Source organism: Thalassophryne amazonica, chromosome 2 (assembly GCF_902500255.1).
Source record: "Thalassophryne amazonica chromosome 2, fThaAma1.1, whole genome shotgun sequence".
In the NCBI taxonomy this organism is placed as follows: domain Eukaryota; kingdom Metazoa; phylum Chordata; class Actinopteri; order Batrachoidiformes; family Batrachoididae; genus Thalassophryne; species Thalassophryne amazonica.
This window is the reverse complement of record NC_047104.1, coordinates 46,697,088-46,719,607: the sequence shown is the minus strand read 5'-3', so window position 1 is coordinate 46,719,607 and position 22,520 is coordinate 46,697,088.

Sequence of the window (22,520 nt, the reverse complement as noted above, 5' to 3'; positions counted from 1 at the left end):
TGGAAAGTCACTAAGAGCCCTTAGGCAAGTGCCTTAGTCCTCTAGTTGCTCCTGGTGAGTAGTGAGCGCCTTGCATGGCAGCACCGTGACATCGGGGTGTGTGTGTGTCTGAGTGAATGGGTGAATGTGAGGCATCATTAAAGCGCTCTGAGCTTCTGACGCAGATGGGAAAGCGCTATATAAATGCAGTCCATTTACCTTTTATCTGCATAAATGACTCACATCTAGCTGTGAAACAGGTCTGCAGCCAACTGTCCTGTTACTTTTGGTCTCTTGAAATAGGGAACACCATACAAACAAGTGTGATTTCTACAAAGTTGGTCACAATCTGACTCCTCATGATCTTAATGCAGGCTGCAATGTATGAGTCCAAAGGTCTTTCAGGACAAAAAAGAGGCAGGCCAGTGTCACAAGCCACAGAGAATCAGACAGTGCAACAAAGAAAAGGTATCCATTGAGAAGAAAGGCAAAATGACAAAGAAACACTAGCATGAAAAATAGGTTGGCAACAGGAACCACTAGAAATACACACAACCAGACTCAGCAAGGACTGAAAGCATATAGAAGACAGGAGCTGGAGAAAGGATTTTAAATATATGGAAAGGTAGTTAAGGAAATGAGAAACAGGTATGAGGTAAACAGGACCAAAGTAAATAAAAAGACAGTAACTGTAAGTAATAAAACATTACTGAACAGGAAGAGGCAAAAACGGCAAATAACTACAATCAAATTTCTTTCAATTTATTTCATTTATAAAGTGCCAAATCACAACAAAGCTGCTTGAAGAACTATTAACTAGAGGTGGGCGATACCGGGAATTTTGGTATTGATCCGATACCAAGTAAATACAGGCCCAGTATCGCTGATATTGATACCAATACCGATACTTTTTCATATTTAAGCTTCATAGATCCAAAGTATCCAAAAGACCTAGGATAGAATTTCGCCAGACATTGTACGTGACAACAAAATACTTTATTATCACAACAGTTTTGTTTAAAAAAATATCACTCAACACAACTTAAAACAAATCTCCTGAGGTAGAGGGCTGACTTGAGAGAGCGCTGAGTGGGCGGGGCCAGGCTGATCCTAAATGCATGGCTGTTGGCTGGCGCCACTGAGCCACGTGATGGTGCAACAACAAAAGACCAGAGGGGGGAGGGTGCGCTGCTCCGTGTTGTGTGACACAGCACAGCGCTGCTCTTACAGACAGAGAGTAGACTTTGATGAATCTGCGTGCGCAGCAGTCAGTGCGTGCAGGAGAGAAAAAAAGCTTGAGTATCGATCTTTTTACACGTGGATCGTTCAATATCAATACCAGCATTAGTATCGATATTAGGATTGATTCGCCCACCTCTACTATTAGCTTTAAGGAATAACTAGACAAAACACAGAGATAAGAAATCAGAATTACAACCACAGATTGAAAAAACCAGAATCTCAAACACAGGGGTAGCTACAATTTCAAACATAGAGGAAAATAGCAGAATTGTTAAATCAAAAATCAGATACATAGAAATCCATCCATCCATCATTTCTTCCGCTTTATCCGAGTCGGGTCACGGGGGCAGCAGCTCAAGCAAAGCCGCCCAGACCTCCCGATCCACACACACCTGCCCCAGCTCCTCCAGGGGAACCCCAAGGCGTTCCCAAGCCAGCCTAGAGATGTAATCCTTCCAGCATGTCCTGGGTCTTCCCCGGGGCCTCCTCCCAATGGGACGTGCCCGGAACACCTCTCCAGCGAGGCGTCCAGGGGGCATCCGGAAAAGATGCCCGAGCCACCTCAACTGACTCTTTCGATGTGGAGGAGCAGCGGCTCGACTCCGAGCTCCTCCCGAGTGACCGAGCTCCTCACCCTATCTCTAAGGGAGTGCCCAGCCACCCTGCGGAGGCAACTCATCTCGGCCGCTTGTACCTGCGATCTCGTTCTTTCGGTCATGAGCCAAATCTCATGACCATAGGTGAGGATCGGAACGTAGATCGATCGGTAAATCGTGAGCTTTGCCCCCATACTCAGCTCTCTCTTCACCACGATGGTCCGATACAGCGACCGCATCACTGCAGACGCTGCACCGATCCATCTATCAATCTCACGCTCCATCCGTCCCTCACTCGTGAACAAGACCCCGAGATACTTAAACTCCTCCACTTGAGGCAAGGACACTCCACCGACCTGAAGATGGCAAAAGCACCTTTTTCCAGTCGAGAACCATGGCCTCGGATTTGGAGGTGCTGATCTTCATCCCGGACACCTCACACTCGGCTACAAACCGCCCCAGTGCATGCTGAAGGTCCTGATTTGACGAAGCCAACAGAACCACATCGTTCCCAAACAGCAGAGACGAGATTCTGTGGTTCCCAAACCAGACCCCCTCTACACCCTGGCTGCGCCTAGAAATTCTGTCCATAAAAATAATGAACAGAACCGGTGACAAAGGGCAGCCCTGGCGGAGGCCAGCGTGCACTGGAAACAGGTTTGACTTACTACCGGCAATGCGAACCAAGCTCCTGCTGCGGTTGTACAGGGACCGGATAGCCCTTAGCAAAGGACCCCGGACCCCGTACTCCCGGAGCACTCCCCACAGGGTGCCCCGAGGGACACTGTCGAACGCCTTCTCCAGATCCACAAAACACATGTGGACTGGTTGGGCAAACTCCCATGAACCCTCGAGCACCCAATGGAGCGTGTAGAGCTGGTCCAGTGTGCTGCGACCAGGACGAAAACCACACTGCTCCTCCTGAATCCGAGGTTCGACCATTGGTCGAATTCTCCTCTTCAGTACTCTGGAATAGACCTTACCGGGGAGGCTGAGGAGTGTGATCCCCCTATAGTTGGAACACACCCTCTGGTCCCCCTTCTTAAACAGAGGGACCACCACCCCGGTCTGCCAATCCAGAGGCACTGTCCCCGATCGCCACGCGATGTTGCAGAGGCGTGTCAGCTAAGACAGTCCCACAACATCCAGAGACTTAAGGTACTCAGGACGGATTTCATCCACCCCAGGAGCCTTGCCACCGAGGAGCTTTCTAACCACCTCGGTGACTTCTGCCTGGGTAATGGATGAGTCCGCCTCTGGGTCCCCAGTCTCTGCTTCCTCTTCGGAAGACGTGACGATGGGATTGAGGAGATCCTCGAAGTACTCCTTCCATAGATCCATACATAGAAATATAACCAGAAATATTAATGAGGGAATAAACTGAAATATCTGACACAGGAAAATAACAGAATTAACAAGTGCAATCAGACATTTCTGATGTCCACCAATCCGGATCCGGATCACCTCCAAAAGTGAGTCTTCTATGCCTAATATCTATCTGTGGTGCAATTGTAGTGAGAATCCATGAAGTGGTTTTGATGTAGTATGCAAAGCTTATATAAAGTGAAATGTTGATCCAAAAATCTGGATCCGGATCCAGATCACCTCCAAAATTCAACAGAGTCTTCCATGCCCTAATATCTATCTGTGGTGCAAATTTGGTGAGAATCCTTGAAGTAGTTTAGACGTAATCCTGCTAACAGACAGACATATAAATAAATAAATAAATAAATAAAGGCTGATGATTTTATTACATCCTTGGCAGACGTAATAATCAACAATATCCCACAGGCAAGAAATAACCAGAGTTATTCAACAAAAACCCAAACACAGTAACCAGAATTATTAAACTAAAATTGACTCAAGGAATAAACAAAAGTAGGTTCACAAAAGTACAGCAAGAAATAAATAGAAGCATTATAACAACAAAAACTGGGCACTAACAAATAAACAGAAGCATAATAACAAATCCAACACTCAAAATAACTCATGACAACAAATGACAACACAGTCGATATAAGAATAAAAATGAATACCTGGAAGGGCATCCGGCGTAAAACCTGTGCCAAATCAACATGCAGATCCACCTTGGATTTGCTGTGGCGACCCCGAGTGCAAACAAGGGAGCAGCCGAAGGGACTTACCTAAACTGTTATAATATACACAACCCAACACAGGAATCAAAACAACAAAGTCATTACACCATTCATCAGTTTGTATCTAAGTACTCTCAAATTAAAGTTGATAGGGTACACAAGCTCATAATTACTACTTGCTTTATTTATTATAATATACAGTGACAGATAAAATACCAAATTATCAAGAGAAGCCACCTGGAGTTTCTCTTTGGCATATTTGGGTTTCTTCCCAGTTAACAAATTAAGAAATAGCAAGAACACATAATGCTTAGAGGTATGAGGACTGCTAGTAATAAGATACCCTTTGAGACATTTGGCAGTGTGCAGATGTTTGTTGACGTCAGGATCTTTGGCACCAACAACAGATCAAGAGCATCTGAACTGGTTCGGTATGATCAAAGCCATTTTAATTTATTTTATTTTTCTGAGCCAGAAGATTGCGAGTGTCACTTATTTCTTTTTTCAAAAAATTCAACAATAAAATGTAATATTTACTTTTTCTTATATTTTCATTTCCCATCAAGCATCATTCAGAACCTATAATGTCAATAGGTTTCTGTACCAAATATTAGGTTCTGTTTTTCTATTGTATCAAATACTCGTTTTATGCAATAAAATGCAAATGATTTAAAAATCATATATTGTGATTTTCTGATTTTTTTTTTTTTTTAGATTCTGTCTCTCACAGACCTCTCCATTCTTTGTAGGTGGGAAAACTTGCTAAACTGACAGTGTATCAAATACTTATTTTCCTCATTTTATATTAATTTAATTGTTTTGACTTAATGTACGGTGTGATATTTGCAGACTCTGATTGTGGCACTTGAGAAGCTTAGTGAGGAATCTGAGTGTCTGAGTTTGTGATTGTTCTGGGTCAACACTAAAACCAGGTTTCAAAGACTTGCTGCACTTGACTATTAGAAGTGTTTTGTATGTGGTGAAAGTGTTAACTTATAGAGATAATGACTTATCTTGATAGTGGCATACATGTCTTTCGGTCTTTTTGTCTTTAACATCATGAGATGCGTGGGAACCTTATAGATTTGTGAAGGATGTTCAGCAATGCTGATACCTTTGTGAGAGACGAACAGTTAAAATCTTTACAGTCCTGGTGCTTTGTGTCTTACTGTATGGTTGTGAGACTTGGATGCCAATGACTAGATGTCTTTGGTCTCTTCACAGGATCCTTGATAGCACTGGAATGACTTTGTGTCAAACAAATGGTTACTTAAGAAGATTTAGTTCAGTCTTCCTAAGTCTCATTTGCATTGTGACTTGCGACATTTTGGTTAAGTAGTTTGTGTTTCTCTGGGCATGATCCAGTATGTGTTGTCAGTTTGCCCCAGGGCAGCTGTGACTACACTCACAGCATACCACCACCAATGTGTGAATGTGTGAGTGAATGAATAATCCAGCTTGTAAAGCACTCTATAAATCAAGTCAATATTAATATTATTATTATTATTATTATTATTATTATGTAAGTACTTTAGTGTTGAGGACTCAAGCAGTTGGAGAAGGCTAAGGGGATGCCTACATTTCACTTTGCTTCAGCAGATAGATGTTTAGATTTGACATGTTAGGCTGGATTGGTTGTCTGCCTAGGTGGCTGCCATCCGGACCAGGACCCAAGATGGTTCTGTTCTGGAATGGATACACACAACACCCGTGGATGCCCCAAGCCTGAGATCTATATTCATTTAATGGGTAACAAAGTGGAAATGTAAGGCCTCTTGCCTCACAGCAAATGGGTCACAGGTTTTCTTCCACCAGGCACTCCAGTTTCCTGCCAGCATCAAATCATCCACATTGGGTTCATGTCCGAGATTGGTGGCAGGATTGAAGTCACCCAGTTTGAAACCACATAGCAACACTGTATGTGATGTTAAATTGACACGTGGCTTTGATCAATGCAATGCAATATTAGATCAATGCAAATTCCCCCACTGTGGGGCAATAAAGGATTATTTTATTGCATTTTATCAGTAGGTTTTGACGTACAAACACACAGGGTAAGTTATAATGACACTAGAGTCAAGTCTCTAGTGTTTGGAGTCACTGTTTTGCCAGCTCCAGGCACCAGCTGTCCAAATTAGACTGTTGTTATAATGGCTGTTATTTTCATCATCATCATGGAATCCACTGATGAAGATGTCAGAGAATCCTCATATGTGAACACAAGCCGAAGTCTGACACACAAATGCGTCCACACTCCGGACATGCTACATCCTGCCTTCATGAGGCAGGTCTCCTCTCCTTGCGAGTTCGGCGCTTCTGATCCAGATCCTGCAGGCGCTTTTCTTCAAAGGCTTGGACACCCCTGTGGACAGCCATGTGCCAGGTTTTGGCCTTCAGCCATCTCAGGTTGAATAGACGGCCATCACATCTGTAGCAGTGATTCCTGCATTAGTTTTGCAGAGTGCAAAGAACAGCAGAGTAGCAAACATGAGGCTGAACAGGGTTGGTGCCAAGACGGATCCTTGCTTCACACCATTGGACAATGGGAAGGGGTCTGACACAGAGCCATTTTCCACTACCTGGGCCATCATGCCATCATGGAAGGATTTGATATTGCTGACAAACTTCGGTGGGCATTCAAACAATATGGACCACAGACCGTGTCGACTGGTGGTATCAAAAGCCTTCGTCAGATCAATGAACAGGATGTAAAGGTTTTGGTTCTGTTCCCAGCACTTCTCTTGCAACTGGTGAAGTGCGACGATCATGCTGATTGTTCCCCTATTGCTCCTGAAGCTCTCAGACACGACATCATCCAGCAGGTGGAAAGTAATGCATTTCAGAATGATGTGGGCCATGATCTTCCCTGCAATACTCAATAGCGAAATGCCTCAGGAGTTGTCACATGATGCCCTGTGACCTTTGTTCTTATAGAGGTAAGTGATGTTAGCATCCTTGAAGTCCTACGGCACTTGACCCTGCCTCCCAGAACTGCTGCATCAGCTCAGTGAGCTTGACGGCCATGGGCTCTCCACTGTTCTTGAGAATCTCGGGGGGGATCCCATTAGGGCTTGATGCTTTGCCGATCTGAAGCTGCTTGACTGCTTTCTAGGTCTCCTTTTATGTGCTGCTAAATGTCTGCATATTGGCTGCTTGACAAACAAAGTCCATCCATCCATCCATCCATCCATTTTCTATACCTGCGGGGTACACCCTGGACAGTGTGCCAGTCTACCACAGGGCCACATATATACAAACAAACACATTTACACCCGCACGCACACCTAAAAACAATTTAAAGTTTCCAATCCACCTAACCTGCATCTCTTTAGATGTGGGAGGAAGCCGGAGCACCCGGAGGGAACCCACACAAACACGGGGAGAACATGCAAACTCCACACAGAAAGGCCACAGGTGGGAATCGACCCCGTGAACTTCTTGTCGTGAGGCAACAGTGCTAACCACTAAACCTTGACAAACAAAGTGACAAGCATAATTGAAGCTGGCAGCATCAGGTGACCTCAAGTGATCTTTTGCCCACATCAATGTCACCAACAGCTGATCAAGTGGTTCTTCAACATGCTGTTGCTGTTATGCAATTGTGGTTTGGCCGTCGAATATGGAAAAGTCCTTTGTTTAAAAAAAGTAACTGAAAGAAGACAGCATTTTAACCGCCATTGCAATGTCAAACAGTATTGTGAGAGGTGTTACAACTTGTATCTGTTTTGGAGAATGCCAAGACTGCAGGAACATGTTATTAAAACAACTTTTATTAATTTTTTGTTATCATGCAATGGCAAAAACTCATTTTATGACTCACTAGTTAATTGCATCTTGACAATACACTGTGCAGTAAGGAATTTATATTATGTATTTTTGCATGCACGACACGTACGCAAGCATATGCCATTATAGTTTGAAGCACAAAAGTGTAACAGTGAAAGCCCAGACTCAAGGACGTGAAAGTTAATCTTCTGGTGATCTTATTCACTTTTATTTGTAAAGTGCAAACTCACAGTCTCAAGTAGTCCTCATTACTTCCATAGCTCTTTCAGTCACAGGACCCTTAAAACTTGGACATGATCCCTAAGGACAAAAATGAATTAGATAGAATAGGCTTTTATTTATTGTACTTATTCTACTTTATTTGTTTTATTCTTCCCTTCATTGTCTTTTGCAATTATTGAAGTTGTTATTCTTCTTGTGTACATTTTCACTTCATTTTTAACTTTGCATCTGAACTGCTGGACAGTGGCGGCGCCAAGGGGGGGCTTGGGGGGCTCGGCTCATAATAATGAGCCGAGCCTCCCCTCAGCTCCCCCAATAATTCTGCCAATAATGTGATTAGCGACTGACATATTTGTGGATCTCAACTGCAGTTTTGCACTGAGAATGTCTCAATATTGAGTAACTAAGCAAAGTGATGAATGTGTGTGTTCAGTGATCCACCAATGCTGAATCACCCTTCACAAACAGAATTTTCAGTTTTGCAAATACACATTTATTTGTAAAAGCCCACATACAAGTTACCAATCAAAAATTTATGTTTGTGGATCACAAAGCACATGTACAAATCAAAGGATATTTGTAAATCACCCTCTGTGCATTTGCAGGTATTAATGAGACAAATTTAATGCCATACTCCTAAATATTTATTACGGCCACTCTTAAAACTTCACTTATCTTTATAATTTTATTACTGGTAAATTTTAGAATTGATTTAGATGAGATATAATTATTATCTCACAGGACAATATCACAATTATCTGGGAACTACTTTTTGTGCAGGAATTCATCAAACACGTCGGGCGCAGCCACGCACTAACACAGAATATACAGAAGCTGTATATCGTTGTTTGGCAATCATTCTAAGTGATGTGTGTGCATTGATACCACATTTTAGAGGAGCACGGGTGACTAAAACATATACCTTGGTATTTATAAAGCAATTTACTATGTATTGTTCATTTCGATGACATTTTGTGGAGCCCCTCCGACTTTTACCCCAGCCCCCCAACAACTGCTGCTGGAACACCTAAATTTCCCTTAGTGAATATAAAAAGTGTTTCCTTATCTTATTTGATCTTGACTGCTGGGGGGGTTCCCATGATGCACTGAGTGTTTCTTTCTCTTTTTGCTCTGTATGCACCACTCTGCATTTAATCATTAGTGATTGATCTCTGCTCTCTTCCACAGCATGTCTTTTTCCTGATTCTCTCCCCTCAGCTCCAACCAGTCCCAGCAGAAGACTGCCCCTCCCTGAGCGTGGTTCTGCTGGAGGTTTCTTCCTGTTAAAAGGGAGTTTTTCCTTCCCACTGTCGCCATGTACTTGCTCATAGGGGGTCGTTTTGACCGTTGGGGTTTTTCTGTTATTATTGCATGGCTTTTGCCTTACAATATAAAGTGCCTTGGGGCAACTGTTTGTTGTGATTTGGCGCTATATAAATAAAATTGATTTGATTTGATTTATTGTATCAATAATGCAGCAGTTCCAGAGAAACAGATTGCAGGCTGCAGTGACACAACATAAATGTCAACTCAATTTCCTATGCACTGTGTTAAACCACAGCAAACACCTCCAGGCACTTTACATGTGGAGCAGGTCTAGACTGGACTCAGAACGATATAATTTACAGAGACCCACCATTACTCCAATTGGAAGCAAAAGGCAACAGTGGCATGGGCCCCCCCCCTCCTTTTTAGCAGGAAGAAACCTCTAGCAGAGCCAGATTCAATGGAGCGGGCATCTGCTGCTCTCTGCTGAGGTGAAAGACAGATGTATAAATAAGAGGACACAGTTATCAGAGAAGTCCACCCCAAAGATCAAGTGTTAAATAAAGTTGACAGAGGACATCAAAGAGAGGGCAGACATGCCATTTAAAGCTGTGCAGACACTGGACGATATTTTCAATCATTGTACTCGGCTCCAGCTCAAACTGTACTACAAGACCACAGGGTATAAAGTTCAGAGTGCACAATTTATGTTCTCACACTATACAGCACGATGCTCTGATGCGATCTGACTACTCACATTGTACGTTCAAAAACCACACATCGGACTCGTGTTTCCAGAAGCAAAATGTAAACTGAAGCTTTTTCTTTTCTTTTCTTTTTTTTTTCAAACTTCATTTACATTTCTTATTTTTACAAAAAACTCGTGATGGGAGACATCAAAGTTTTAACAAAAAAAAAAAAAAAAGCTGCTCTCCCAAAGAGATGATCACTGTTTATGCTCTCTCCGGTGTTTGCACATCAGCTCGTAGAGGCTTGTAGCGCTGCTTCAACAGCATGATACCTTCACGAGGGATGACCAGAATATCAAATGGGTTTGATTTTCATCCGATCATACGGTGGCGATCGGGAGGTGGTCATGAGAGGTTAAACGCAGCTTATTACTCCATGTACGAGGTCTGTTAGAAAAGTATCCGACCTTTTTATTTTTTTTTTTTAATCTGATGGATTTGAATCACGTGTGCTTGCATGAGCCAACCTTGAACCTTCGTGCGCATGCGTGATTTTTTTCACGCCTGTTGGTTGCGTCATTTGCTTGTAAGCAGCCTTTGTGTGAGGATGGGTGGAGTCTCTCGTCGTTTTTTCTTTGCAAGGAAATGGTGGAACGACTGGAGCAGCGCGATTGCATCAAATTTTGCCAGAAACTGGGCGACAGCCAGGTGGAAACCATTCGGATTATTCAGACGGCTTTTGGTGGCTTTTCAGTCATGTGACTATCCGAGAAATTGTGGACGAGCTGGGCATGTCACAACATGTCCTGTGAGGCTTCAACACGGAGGCGCTTTTGTTCCGCCATCAGCTTCGTGCCGATGAATTTCGCTGCAACTCAATTCATGGCCAAATCTTCTGTCACAGTGGAATGTGCCGAAAAAGTGCTGATGTCCACCTCTTCCACAATTTCTCGGATAGTCACACGACGGTCCTGCATCATCACAGCGTTCACTTTGGAAATGATCCGGTCATTTTAGCATGTTTATGGCCGACCGGAGTGCGGCGCGCTCTCCGGCCGTCTTTAAACCGGTTGTACCACTCCTTAATCTGTGTGATGCCCATAGGATCGTCACTGAAAGCCGTCTGAATAATCCGAATGGTTTCCACCTGGCTGTCGCCCAGTTTCTGGCAAAATTTGATGCAGTCGCACTGCTCCAGTCGTTCTGCCATTTCTTTGCAAAGAAAAAACGACGAGAGACTCCACCCATCCTCACACAAAGGCTGCTTACAAGCAAATGACGCAGCCGACAGGCACGAAAAAATCACACATGCGCACGAAGGTTCAAGGTTGGCTCATGCAAGCACACGTGATTCAAATCCATCAGGTTTTTGCAAAAAATAAAAAGTTCAGATACTTTTCTAACAGACCTCGTATACTACACGATGCAGGACGCATGATTAAGCTGAAACTCGGCGCAATCCAAAAAAATTCTCTCACGAGTGAAAAATCGGTTGAAAAGGGGCCAAAACTTGCACAGTGTAAGCCCAGCTTACCAGTCTACCACTAAAAAGAGACTTCCATGTTATTCGGCACATCAAAGCTGGGTAGACTCCAAGACCTGTGTGCTCCTGTGGAGTTTGCAGGCAAGTTAGGCCTGGAAACAGAACCTTCCCTGTCCAATCGTTTTCTTTGTAATTTTCAAATAGTGTTTCATATACATGGCAATATTTTAAGAAGTATCTATGTCCAAACAAAAATGCTCAAACTACTTGAAAATGCTGTAGTACATATGCCAAGCTTGTATGTGGCACTGTAACACTTCCATAAAAAACAGAGAAGAAGACATGGAACATGCACATAACCGGTGTAAGGAGCAAATCTGTGCAGCAGCAGAAACAAGAACTTTACAAAGTAACATACAGAGTAAATAAAAAGTCTGACCTTCTGTATCATTTCAGGTGGATTCAGCATCACAGCCTGATGAAAACTGTTATCCACATAAGACGGCCTTATTTGGGAGATGATGTCTAGAAATACTTTCAATCCATATCATGGAATTAGGTGTGAATAAACGCGGCATTTTTGAGTCCCTCTGTGTTTGTCTGCTCCAGGTGCATTTCTCAGCTTGAGCTGGAGGGACCCGCTGTTTGTCCCGCAACCAACAAGAAGAAAAAATAACTTATTTTAAAAACAGTAATTCTCTTCTGTAATTATTTTATTCATGTCACAAAGGTCCCAGCGTACACTACAGCCATCAGTCATCTCTTCAACATTCTGCTAACAAGGAAATAAATCCCATTAAGGAGCCATCAAGACAAAAAAAAGTTGAATTACACTGTTATCAAAAATCCCACCCCTGCCACATTTCTCCATGTAATGTGGAGTTGTGTCAGGAAGGGCATCCGGAATAAAACGTGTGCCAATTCAACATGCAGATCCACTTTGGATTTGCTGTGGCGACCCCAAGTGCAAACAAGGGAGCAGCCGAAGGGTCTTACACTGTTATCAAAAACATTTCATTCATCATGAGCAGCTGAGGTTAGCGAGGTGGAGCTATGACATCATCATTTCAGAAAAATTCCATATAGGTTTCCACATGAAATCGGAAATCTGCCATTTGCTGATTTATCCACTCGGGGGTCTGTTTTCAAAAAGTAGCATTTTCGGCCACCAAAAACACAGGTTCGGTGTGGAAGAAACAGCAATACAATGCAACAGATTTGCGATTATGCCTAAACCTGTCTCAGTGTGCATCAGGCCTAAAAGGCTTATTAGACATGTAAGTAACTGGATCGGTTCACAGCCAAGCGTGAAGTGGCTGGGATGAGGATCAGCTCTCAGCAGGAAGCTGATGGATTGCCTACTCTGGGTTGGGAATGAGGTCTTGCCTCAAGTGAAGGAGTTCAAGTACCCCGGAGGGTTTTGAACATGTGCAACACACCCGATTGGGACCAACTGTGTGGACTCTCGCAGATGGCTGTCAGAATGTTTTTGAACTGCAACTGGACACTTTTCAGATGTGGGCCGAATCGTCATTCTGACGCCATTTGGCCTCATTCTGGCTATGTGTGACAGGGGTATAAATGATGAAGTGTTCCAGCTGCTGTTGTGTCCCATTCTTTCTGGGAGCAAGTCTTAAGGTGTACAATAGTAGAGGGTCATTGTTGTTGCTTTTTTTCAAAGTTCTCCACCATTGGTGACAGATCAGGACTATAGGCATACCTTTGTAGTATGTGCAGAATGTGGTTTGCGTTGTCCTGTTGAAAAATGCATGGATGATCCTGTAAAGAATATCATCTTAAAGGTACCATATGTTGCTCTAAAATCTCAGTGTACCTTTCTGCATTAATATTTCCATCACAGAAGTATAAATTACCTTTGCCAAGGACACGAACACACTCAATACCATGACAGACCCTGGCATTTGGACATGATGCTGATAACAGTCTGGCTGGTCCTTTTCTTCTTTGGTCTGGAGCAGATTAGGTCTGTTTCTTACAAAAAACACACCTGGAATACCTATTTTGTTAGACCGCAATACACGTTTCTACTGTGTGTGGGGTCTTTGCTGCACAGTAAAGTTTAAGTGGCATTTGTGACTCTGTAACTCCGTGTTGTAGTGCTTGTCAAAGGTGTCCCAAAGTAGTCTCTTGCCCACATCAGTATCAGCTATTGACAAATAGCAGTTCTTGATGCAGTGCTGGAATCAAAGATTGCAGGTTTTCAGTTTAGGACATTTGCATGCATTTTGGTTCCATACTCTCACGCACTTCGTTGTGACGATCCCACCCACTGTATTCCCAGCTGGATCCCATGCTTTCACCTGGTTGCCCCGTGTTGTGCGTTGCATGCTGAGTATATAAAATAATTATTTCCTAGCACATTAATCATTTTCGCTCAGAGTTTGGCTGTTGAAAACACCTCTAATCCCTTCCGGAATCACAGAGCACCGTTTCAGCTGCAGCTTTTTTCTCTCTCTCCTGCGCATAATGAGGCGGAGAATGCATTGGAACCATCTAAAAGGTAATCATTTGTAATGTTTATATTGTAATAGCTTGGTAAAACAGCTGCATGTTCATTCCTTCTTATGAGTAGCTGTAAACGTGATGCGGTGCATTGATGCAATCACTCGCACTCACACACAGTGTTTTTGAATTGTTTGCACAATGTTCAAGTGAAATTCATGTAATTAATGCATGATGGAGATTTTGAACGTTTCAAAATTTTCTTTTCGCGAGAAGTTGCGTACAGTTTGCAACGGTTTACAACGGGTTTGCGACAGGTTTACTCTCCTGCATGGCAGAGTGCGTGCAAGTGCTCGGATCAAAGTCATGCAAGTGTCAAGGCACATTTACACCCTTGCCCATTACACACTCAAATTCCCCCGGATTCCTTGAATAATGATAATACACACTGCAGAGGGAGAAATATACAAATCCCTTCCAATCTTTCTTTTAGGATCATTGTTGTTAAATCATTTTCATTAGGCCTGTCACTGTACAAAATATGGCAACACAGGCAAGTAACCATTGCTTATGTAGTAAATAAATTCTTGGTACATGAGATAACGGTTTACTTTTCACTCTTTCTGTGTTTCTTAGCAGATCCGGTCTGGACCCCCATGTTGATTTTGCACAAGTTGTTTTCTGCCGGACGGCCTTGCCGATACAGTTCCACAAGAAGAACAGGGCATAAGTAAGACTGAACACAACAAACTGATGAAGAAAGAGATGAAACACACTAACCCCCATGGGTCTCAGCATGAGGTAACTGTAGTGTTTCCTAAAATAAAGGGCTGGTGCTCCAGGATTCCTTATCAGTAGCTGATTTTTAGCACATTTGTGGTTGCTATTCCCTGCACAGCAGATTCCAGTGCAAAGCAAACATTTGTATCTCAGGATACGATACTTCAAATAATCTTCTCCATGGCACAGCATGTCACTGAGAATAACAATGAGCACGCAACAAGAAAAAAGCCACAGGCCAGGTTAGGAGGTCATCAGGACTGAAAAGATGAATCTGTTGTCCTCATGCAAGGCAATCTGACGGAGGAGATTTACACACTTTATATATATATATATATATATATATATATATATATATATATATATATATATATATATATATATATATGTACACACACACACACACACACACACACACACACACACACACACACACACACACACACACACACACACACACACACACACACACACACACTCTGTATTTATGTTTTCCCCCTCAGATTAGAGCACTCTGGACTTGCTTATCCAGTTTTCACACTCTTTGCTCTGCTGCGTGCATGTGAACAGCTTGTAAATGATAGAGGAAGTCAAGGTGTATCGAGACCAAGCGCCTCAGGCCAGAGAAGTTTACACAGCGTGCTGCTATTAATCCACCCAATGAAATCTAATTCTATCGTAACAATGCCAGTCAAGTGCAACTTTGCTGAGAAGCTGAGAGAAATGCTTGGCAACATTTTGATAGCTGTGACACTGAGTGCTGTGAGACAAAAACACTATAACGTGTGTAACTGTAGACCCTGTCAGTGAATGTACATTAAATTATATCAAGTGATTGGATTGCACCACATTAAAACATCGCTTTTATAGCGATGCAACTCTGATGAAGTGAGTCAATGCATGAGGGTTTGCAAAAAAGTAAAATATCAAAGAGTGTAGTCAGATATTCGTGGATAAAATCTGACATTATAGACTGTTCTGTCATTCTGATTGCCCAATCAGAGGCTCTAAAAGAGCTCAGCACAGTCAGTTTTTAAATAGACACCTGCAGGACAACAAGTAACATACTGATTATGGGATTGGTGCTAAGCTTTTGACATTGCTAAAAAGTGCATTACTCATCAGATGATTGCAGATTCTCAGGCCTTTTACCGTGACCATTTATGAAAAGAATAACAGAAGTCAGACTGCAACCGGAAGAGGTTGTGGCCAGAAACAAGCACTGGAAGAGGAACAGGCTTCAGAGAGTAAGCGAGTGTGCTTTGCGCTCAGCCTCAGGCATGCAGCTCAGGATTAAGAATGAGGTAGCGTGTCGAGGTAGCGTGTCAAGATAGCGTGTCTCACAGCAGGCCACGCCTGCACCTGTCAGGTGTTCTGTGGCATGCATGTGTTTCGTGCAGGAGATCATGTGTGCGTGTGTGTTTGCATGTTCAAGTGTAAGGAATGCCTGCCCATATGCGTGAGCTCTCTCGTCTCTGAGCACATGGAGCTTATCCAGCAATGACGGATACCTGTGATTTACCTTCAGTGGTTACAAGGCCCTGAGAACTGAGTGCTTATCACGAAATGCAGGTGTTGATGCCATGCAACCACTTTGTTGACACTTTCCATATCGTTAAACTGATTTCTGTGTCACCATTAACAAAATGAATTTACAATATGTTTCACAAATAGTGATATATACCTAAGAGAAAACTAAGGGCACGTCAGGGGTTTCTTGAAGTGCTGATCATGTATCAAGTATGATCATGTATCAAGTATGCTTAAAAACATAGAAATGTGCCATTCACTCTGGCTCTGTATGCATTTCTCCTTATCTTGATGACGTTTTGGACCTGAAGCCATCTCAACAATAATGGTAAGACAATGGTATAGTAAGGCCACACACTATTTGTCAATTCTATGGTGTAATCAAAGAAAAAACATCCCATAGTGTTCCAAAGAAGAAAAAAGCCTGACAGAGCACCATGTACACTTAAATTTACCTAACCCTCAATCACCATCAGCCCAACGTACCTTGGCACCTAAAAAAGCAAGACAAAAGTTGGCAGTTGATTACCAGGACAAAAAAAAATCTATATTATAATAGCCAAGTGGCCTCTGCGTGCGTGCATATACCTTTGATCATGCTGAAACCGGGGGTGAGTTCCCATTTACCATTTGTTATGCTTATATAATTTTGGTCAAGGTTGAATGCTGCGAAAACATAAAGTTGATAGGACAAATATTTTTGGAGAAATTAGCAATTTTAGCTAACCAGTAAATAATGGGCTGACAGGCTAGTGTGGTAGGAGACAAATGCAAGGCTCATTGACACAGCTCTGGTTGGAAAAAGGCTTTAGTGAGAAAGACGGCAATGGTCGGTACACAGGAAGGCAGTCCAAAAAGCACAGCAGCAGCACAAAGATCATCAGGTGAATTGAGGTTGGAATAAACAGGCAGAAGATCGAGTACACAATGAAGCAAGCAGATTTAGAAAACAGGAGAACGAGAGCTTGTATGAAGGCACAGGGCGCAACAAACTGGCAAAGAACCAACACAACCCATGAGCTAATAAAACCCCAGGTGTCAATCAGCAGATCACGAACAGGTGTGCATAGAAGAAACCAGAAGCAGGGCATGGCCAGAGAGGGAGAGAACCACAGACAGGCCCCAGCAGTAAAAGCCCCACAAGAAAAGAATACACAGAAAAGCAATACATGAGCAAAATGAGAACAACAAAAACAAACCAAAAACAAAGCAATAGACCAGATAAACCATCAGGCCCTGAGATGGGCATTGTCCTGCAATGCTCCATGGCAGTTTGGGGTTTCGGGGTTTTAAATGCTGTTATTGTGGTTCATGTTAGTTGAACAGTGTTGTTAGTGTTATTGACTTATTGTGTTTTTGTAGTTAAATTGGTTTATTCAGTTTAGTTAAGTGTCATGTTGCTGTTACCATAAATGAAATGTATGTTACATTTGATGGCTTCCACCACTGTTTTTGTTTCTGCATGTCTAAAATCAGAAGCACCTGCCTGGGATGTAGAAAAGACAAAAATCTCTCCATCCATGCATGCCCAGAGCAGTGGTGTGTAATCCCCGCTTCAGTGAGTAAAAATCCTACCACATATTTGTTCCATTTATCCACTAAACCAGCGGAATGTAATTACTCGTTCAGCTCTTCAGGCAGGTAGATGAGCTAATCAGTGAAATCACTTGTGCAGAGGTAGAAACAATACACGGTCAGACTTTTACTCATTGAAGCTGTGATGACCTACCTCTGGCTTGAGGGACATTGGTGCCAATGTTTATCCATGAATTATATAACATAAATGATGACTCCACCTGGACGTGATGCAGGATACTATCCTGGCCAAGGCCAAGTACCTATTTACAGTTCGGTGGGCAGGGACAGGTTTCTCTCTCTCTCTTTTTTTTTTGTTTTTTTTTTGGTCAGTTTGGGTTTAATAACTTCATTTGTGGTCCATGGCCTTTCATGTCATGGTCATGAAACACTCTTTCAAAGGTGATGGATGTCATAGTTCTATGTGATGCCTCTGATGTTTATTAATTCCTTAGTTGTGATTATGAAGTCCTCAAGGACCTTTAGAACAGAAGTTTGTTAATTTATGAGTGTTAAGTTGGGCCTCCCATCTCAGTTATACAATGTCCGTATGATCTCATATTCTTGTGTAATTAATTGTACTATGAATTAATAATTAATTGTGATATCATGTATCTTTCAGAAGTGGCTCCGACAGAGGACCTCGATTTGTGAAGATCCAAATTATGCTCTGGAAGCTCTTTGTTATATGCTCTCTTGTTTTATGCTCTTTGTTTCATGCTGTCTCAGTTTTCCCACCATTACTCTTAAACAAAAGCCAGCATTGGTTCTATAGGTATGTCCTTAAATACAGCCAAAGGCCCCCCAATTATCCACAAATTATGGTAATTAGTCATTCAGAAGCTTTTAAAGAGGTATTTGTGTTGCTGTTTGTAAACTGGTGACCAACTAAAAACCTGACAGTGAATAAAAACAGACACAGATCTATCCTCTGTCATTTTCAGTGTATTTTAAATAAATTTAGATGCAATTAAAGTAGACATTCTAACTGACCCAACATACATTTTTGGCAAAATGAAATATGTGCAGTCGGAACATTTGTAGCCAAGGTGTATTTAAACCTATGGCAACAATTTATTTACATTTAATTTTATAAGACGTAAACATCCCCACACAGAGAATGAGATCCAGATTAAAGGAGTTACTTCATTTAGTCATTTATCTTATCATGTGCAATCGCGATAAGCCAAGTTGAACAGTGAAAACTTGTATTGCTGAACATAGAGTAGAGGAATGATTAGATTTAAAAACATGAATTGAATGAATGAATGTATGAATGAATTTATTCAGGAGGCATACACAAATTGAACACAAAACAACTTCAAAGACTTGTTTTAATAACTACATGATATATATATATATATATATGCACACAGACAAGATTAAAGTACAAATTATTGTCTTTCAGGAACTGGTCTCTTTTCTGACTTGCTCTCTGCTGCTCCCTAGAGGCCGATGGTGCACATTCCAATTGCATGACAAGTGGAGAAGGAAATAATTTCTCTGGCCTTTCTCTCAGTGACATGGTTGTTAAATTGTTTCATGTTGTTTTCCTGATCTTTGTTGCCTAGAAACACCTGTACTGTGAGCAGTGACCGCACGGCAGGGGGCGGAGCTGTTAGGTGAGGTGCCTGTGTCAACTAAAACACACACAGATAAGCACGGGGACACTCATCAATGTTTCAGCACATGCATATGTGTGCACATACTGGGCCTCATGTATCAACGTTGCGTACGGCGATATTTGAGCGTATATGGGGTGTACGCCAAAACGGCTGCGCTACTTGGCATTTATCAATGTGGTCGTTGGCGTACGCTGCGCTGAAAATATACACCAGGTCGAGAGGTGGCATAAATTATACACCAAAATGAACCAGTGCTGGAATCCACATAAAAATGAAGATGATCAACATGATAAACAGCGTCATTATACAAATCAATGCATATGTTACATAAATAACACTTTCCTGATTATACTACATAATAATCGATACAAATCCCGCCTTTGCGGGATTGTTATGGAGCACGATCCGTGGCCACAGCGCTGACTGCAAAGAAAGCGCTGCTCGCCCTTTTCTCCAGACTTCGAGCCTGGAGCCAGAGCAGCGCTGAGCTTAACTTCATGTGGTGTGATCGTTTTAGACTATGAAATTGATAATAACAACTGTAGTTTCGTCATTCCCTTAATTCGCTCGCTGTAATCAGGTTTTGTCGTCTCCATTCGGTTGTCACAATAAAATAAATACAGAAATACATTTAAAAATAAAGAAATCTGACAGATTAGGCGTGTCTTATTAATTGAGCGAGCAAATATCCACGTCAAGAATTATTGACATGTGAAAAGAGAATACAGTGGTCCCTCGCTATAACGCCGTTCACCTGTCGTGGCCTCGGGGTCTCGCGGAGTATTTAGTCCAATTTTGCATGCCTTTTGTTTTACAGTGTTCTGTGTTCTGTGTATCTGTTTATAAGAATCTTGTTGCCCAGAAGAGAAAAGAGCGCCAACAACGACTCATAACTGTGTTTGCCACTCGGAAACAAACACCTGCTGCTGCCAGGTGTGAGTGGAAAAAGGTGCAGCGCCAGGACGTAGAGGAGCGATCTGTGAAATACTGGTCAGTCACTATTAATAATTTCTTATGTGTCTGACCTCGTTCGTTGATCGTTAAAATTAATTTGTTAGTTCTAAATGCCATCATAATTATTTATAGGAAAACGTTCTGTTTTTATTTCTCAAACAAATGTTTGGGCCTGAAAACAGTTTGGTATTATTTTCCTACTAAGGTTTGAACTTTGAGAGTGTTTACACACGAGAGAAAAGTGAGAAAATGTTCATGCCTGATTGAGAAAGTGTATAAACTGTGTAGTGAGGGGTTTTACAGCTTTGGAACATCTATAATAATTGTAAAAAATAATGCTGACTACGTCGCGGTTTCGCGTATTACGGGCTATTTTTTACAACATAACTCCAGCAATTAATGAAGGACCACTGTAACACTTTACTGATTATATACTACAAAACAATTGATACGACGGCCGCTTTTGACGCTCTATTGGCACGCGTCGTGATTGGTGGAGTTCTTTTTCTGTGCCGTCTTCCTGGCTTCCATGTCGTAAAATGAGGGTGTGTCTGAAGCAGAGTCTGAATATTTATAGGCGCGTTTATTATAATTACGATTGTTTCCACCCGCCGCATTTATCAAGATCACGTCAGGCGTACGCTACAAATGGGCAGGTGCGCACTGCTTGATACATGTCATGGCGACTTTGGTGTATTTCAGGTTTACGCCGTAAATTTACGCCACAAGTGCGCAACATTGATACATGAGGCCCAATGTGTGGATGCAGAGACACATAAATGTATAAACTGTCCTTCAACAGTATTAATTGTGAAAACCACCACAGAGGATCATTTTTCAGACTGAATCATGCAGATTCTCCTGTGGTGATGGCTGCAAGTCTAGACAGGCCACAACTAACAGCCTGTGATCTGGTCAATTATCCCTCCAGCTGTTTACACACAGGCATTTGACCCCTGACCTCTGATACTTGCGCTTTTGTTAATGACTTCCAGCCACGCTATAGTTCATCAGCCAGTGAGGAGGACAATAAGTGGAAACACGCTGAGATGATTTATATGTTGGAGAAACAATGAATGATCACCTCTGTCTGTCATATAAGAAAACAGTTCAGCTCAAGTACCTTCTGGAAAGTGGAAGCTGAAATTTCACATTTTGTTTTGAAGTTAATCTCTCTGTGTGCCATCACTCTGGTAATGCAGCAGACTGGTGACATGTGGTCAGGAGAGGCAGATGAGGTGAGCATTGCATTACTGTTGATCTTGAAGAATGTTATCAAAATAAAGACATATACATATTCTTTAACCATACAAACTGTAGCACACCAAAAAGCACATTATATATATATATATATATATATATATATATATATATATATATATATATAAAACATTATTATGGTCTTATCTTTACTTATAAATGAAAAAACTAAATTAAAAATTAAAAAATAAATTAAATGGATATATTTATTCAGTGATTTTTACTAGAAAGTTATTTTCCTTTTAACATCACCAGTTTTAGATTTTTTTTATTAAAAATTGCTGAATTTTCATATTTGTTGTTCAAATACTGAGAAGAGATGTGCACTGAGGCATCAGCCCGCCGTGCCTCACCTTGGATTGCGCAGTCACTGGGCTGACTGCTGCCGTGCTGTGCAGTGAGATTGTCTCACTGTCTCTCTGTATGTCACCATTAAAATGGCCAAACACTTTGGCTGTATGAATTTAAATTCCATAGTTTAGCTGATGTACATAATGTACAGTGTTTTTTTGTTAACAGCTGTATGTGTGTGTCGTGTGCTGAGTTATCATAAAACAGCTGCAAAAAGGCACAAGTGAGGCATGCAGTTCTCCTTCCTCATGGTAGGGAGCACTAGTGATCTCAGGGATTCTTCTTGCAGCAACTCCTCAGCTGCAGAATAAGTGACAGCAAGATACAAGAGCAGCCGTTTTTTTTCCTCTCGCCTGGTAGAGGTGGGTGATATTGGGAATTTTGGTATTGATCCGATACCAAGTAAATACAGGCCCAGTATTGCCGATATCAATACCAATACTTTTTCCATATTTAAGCTTCATAGATCCAAAGGATCCAAAAGACCTAGGATAGAATTTCGCCAAACATTGGACATGACAACAAAATATTTTATATCACAATCAACATTTTTGTTTAAAAAAATATCACTCAACACAACTTAAAACAAAATCTCCTGAGGTAGATGGCTGACAACCCACAAT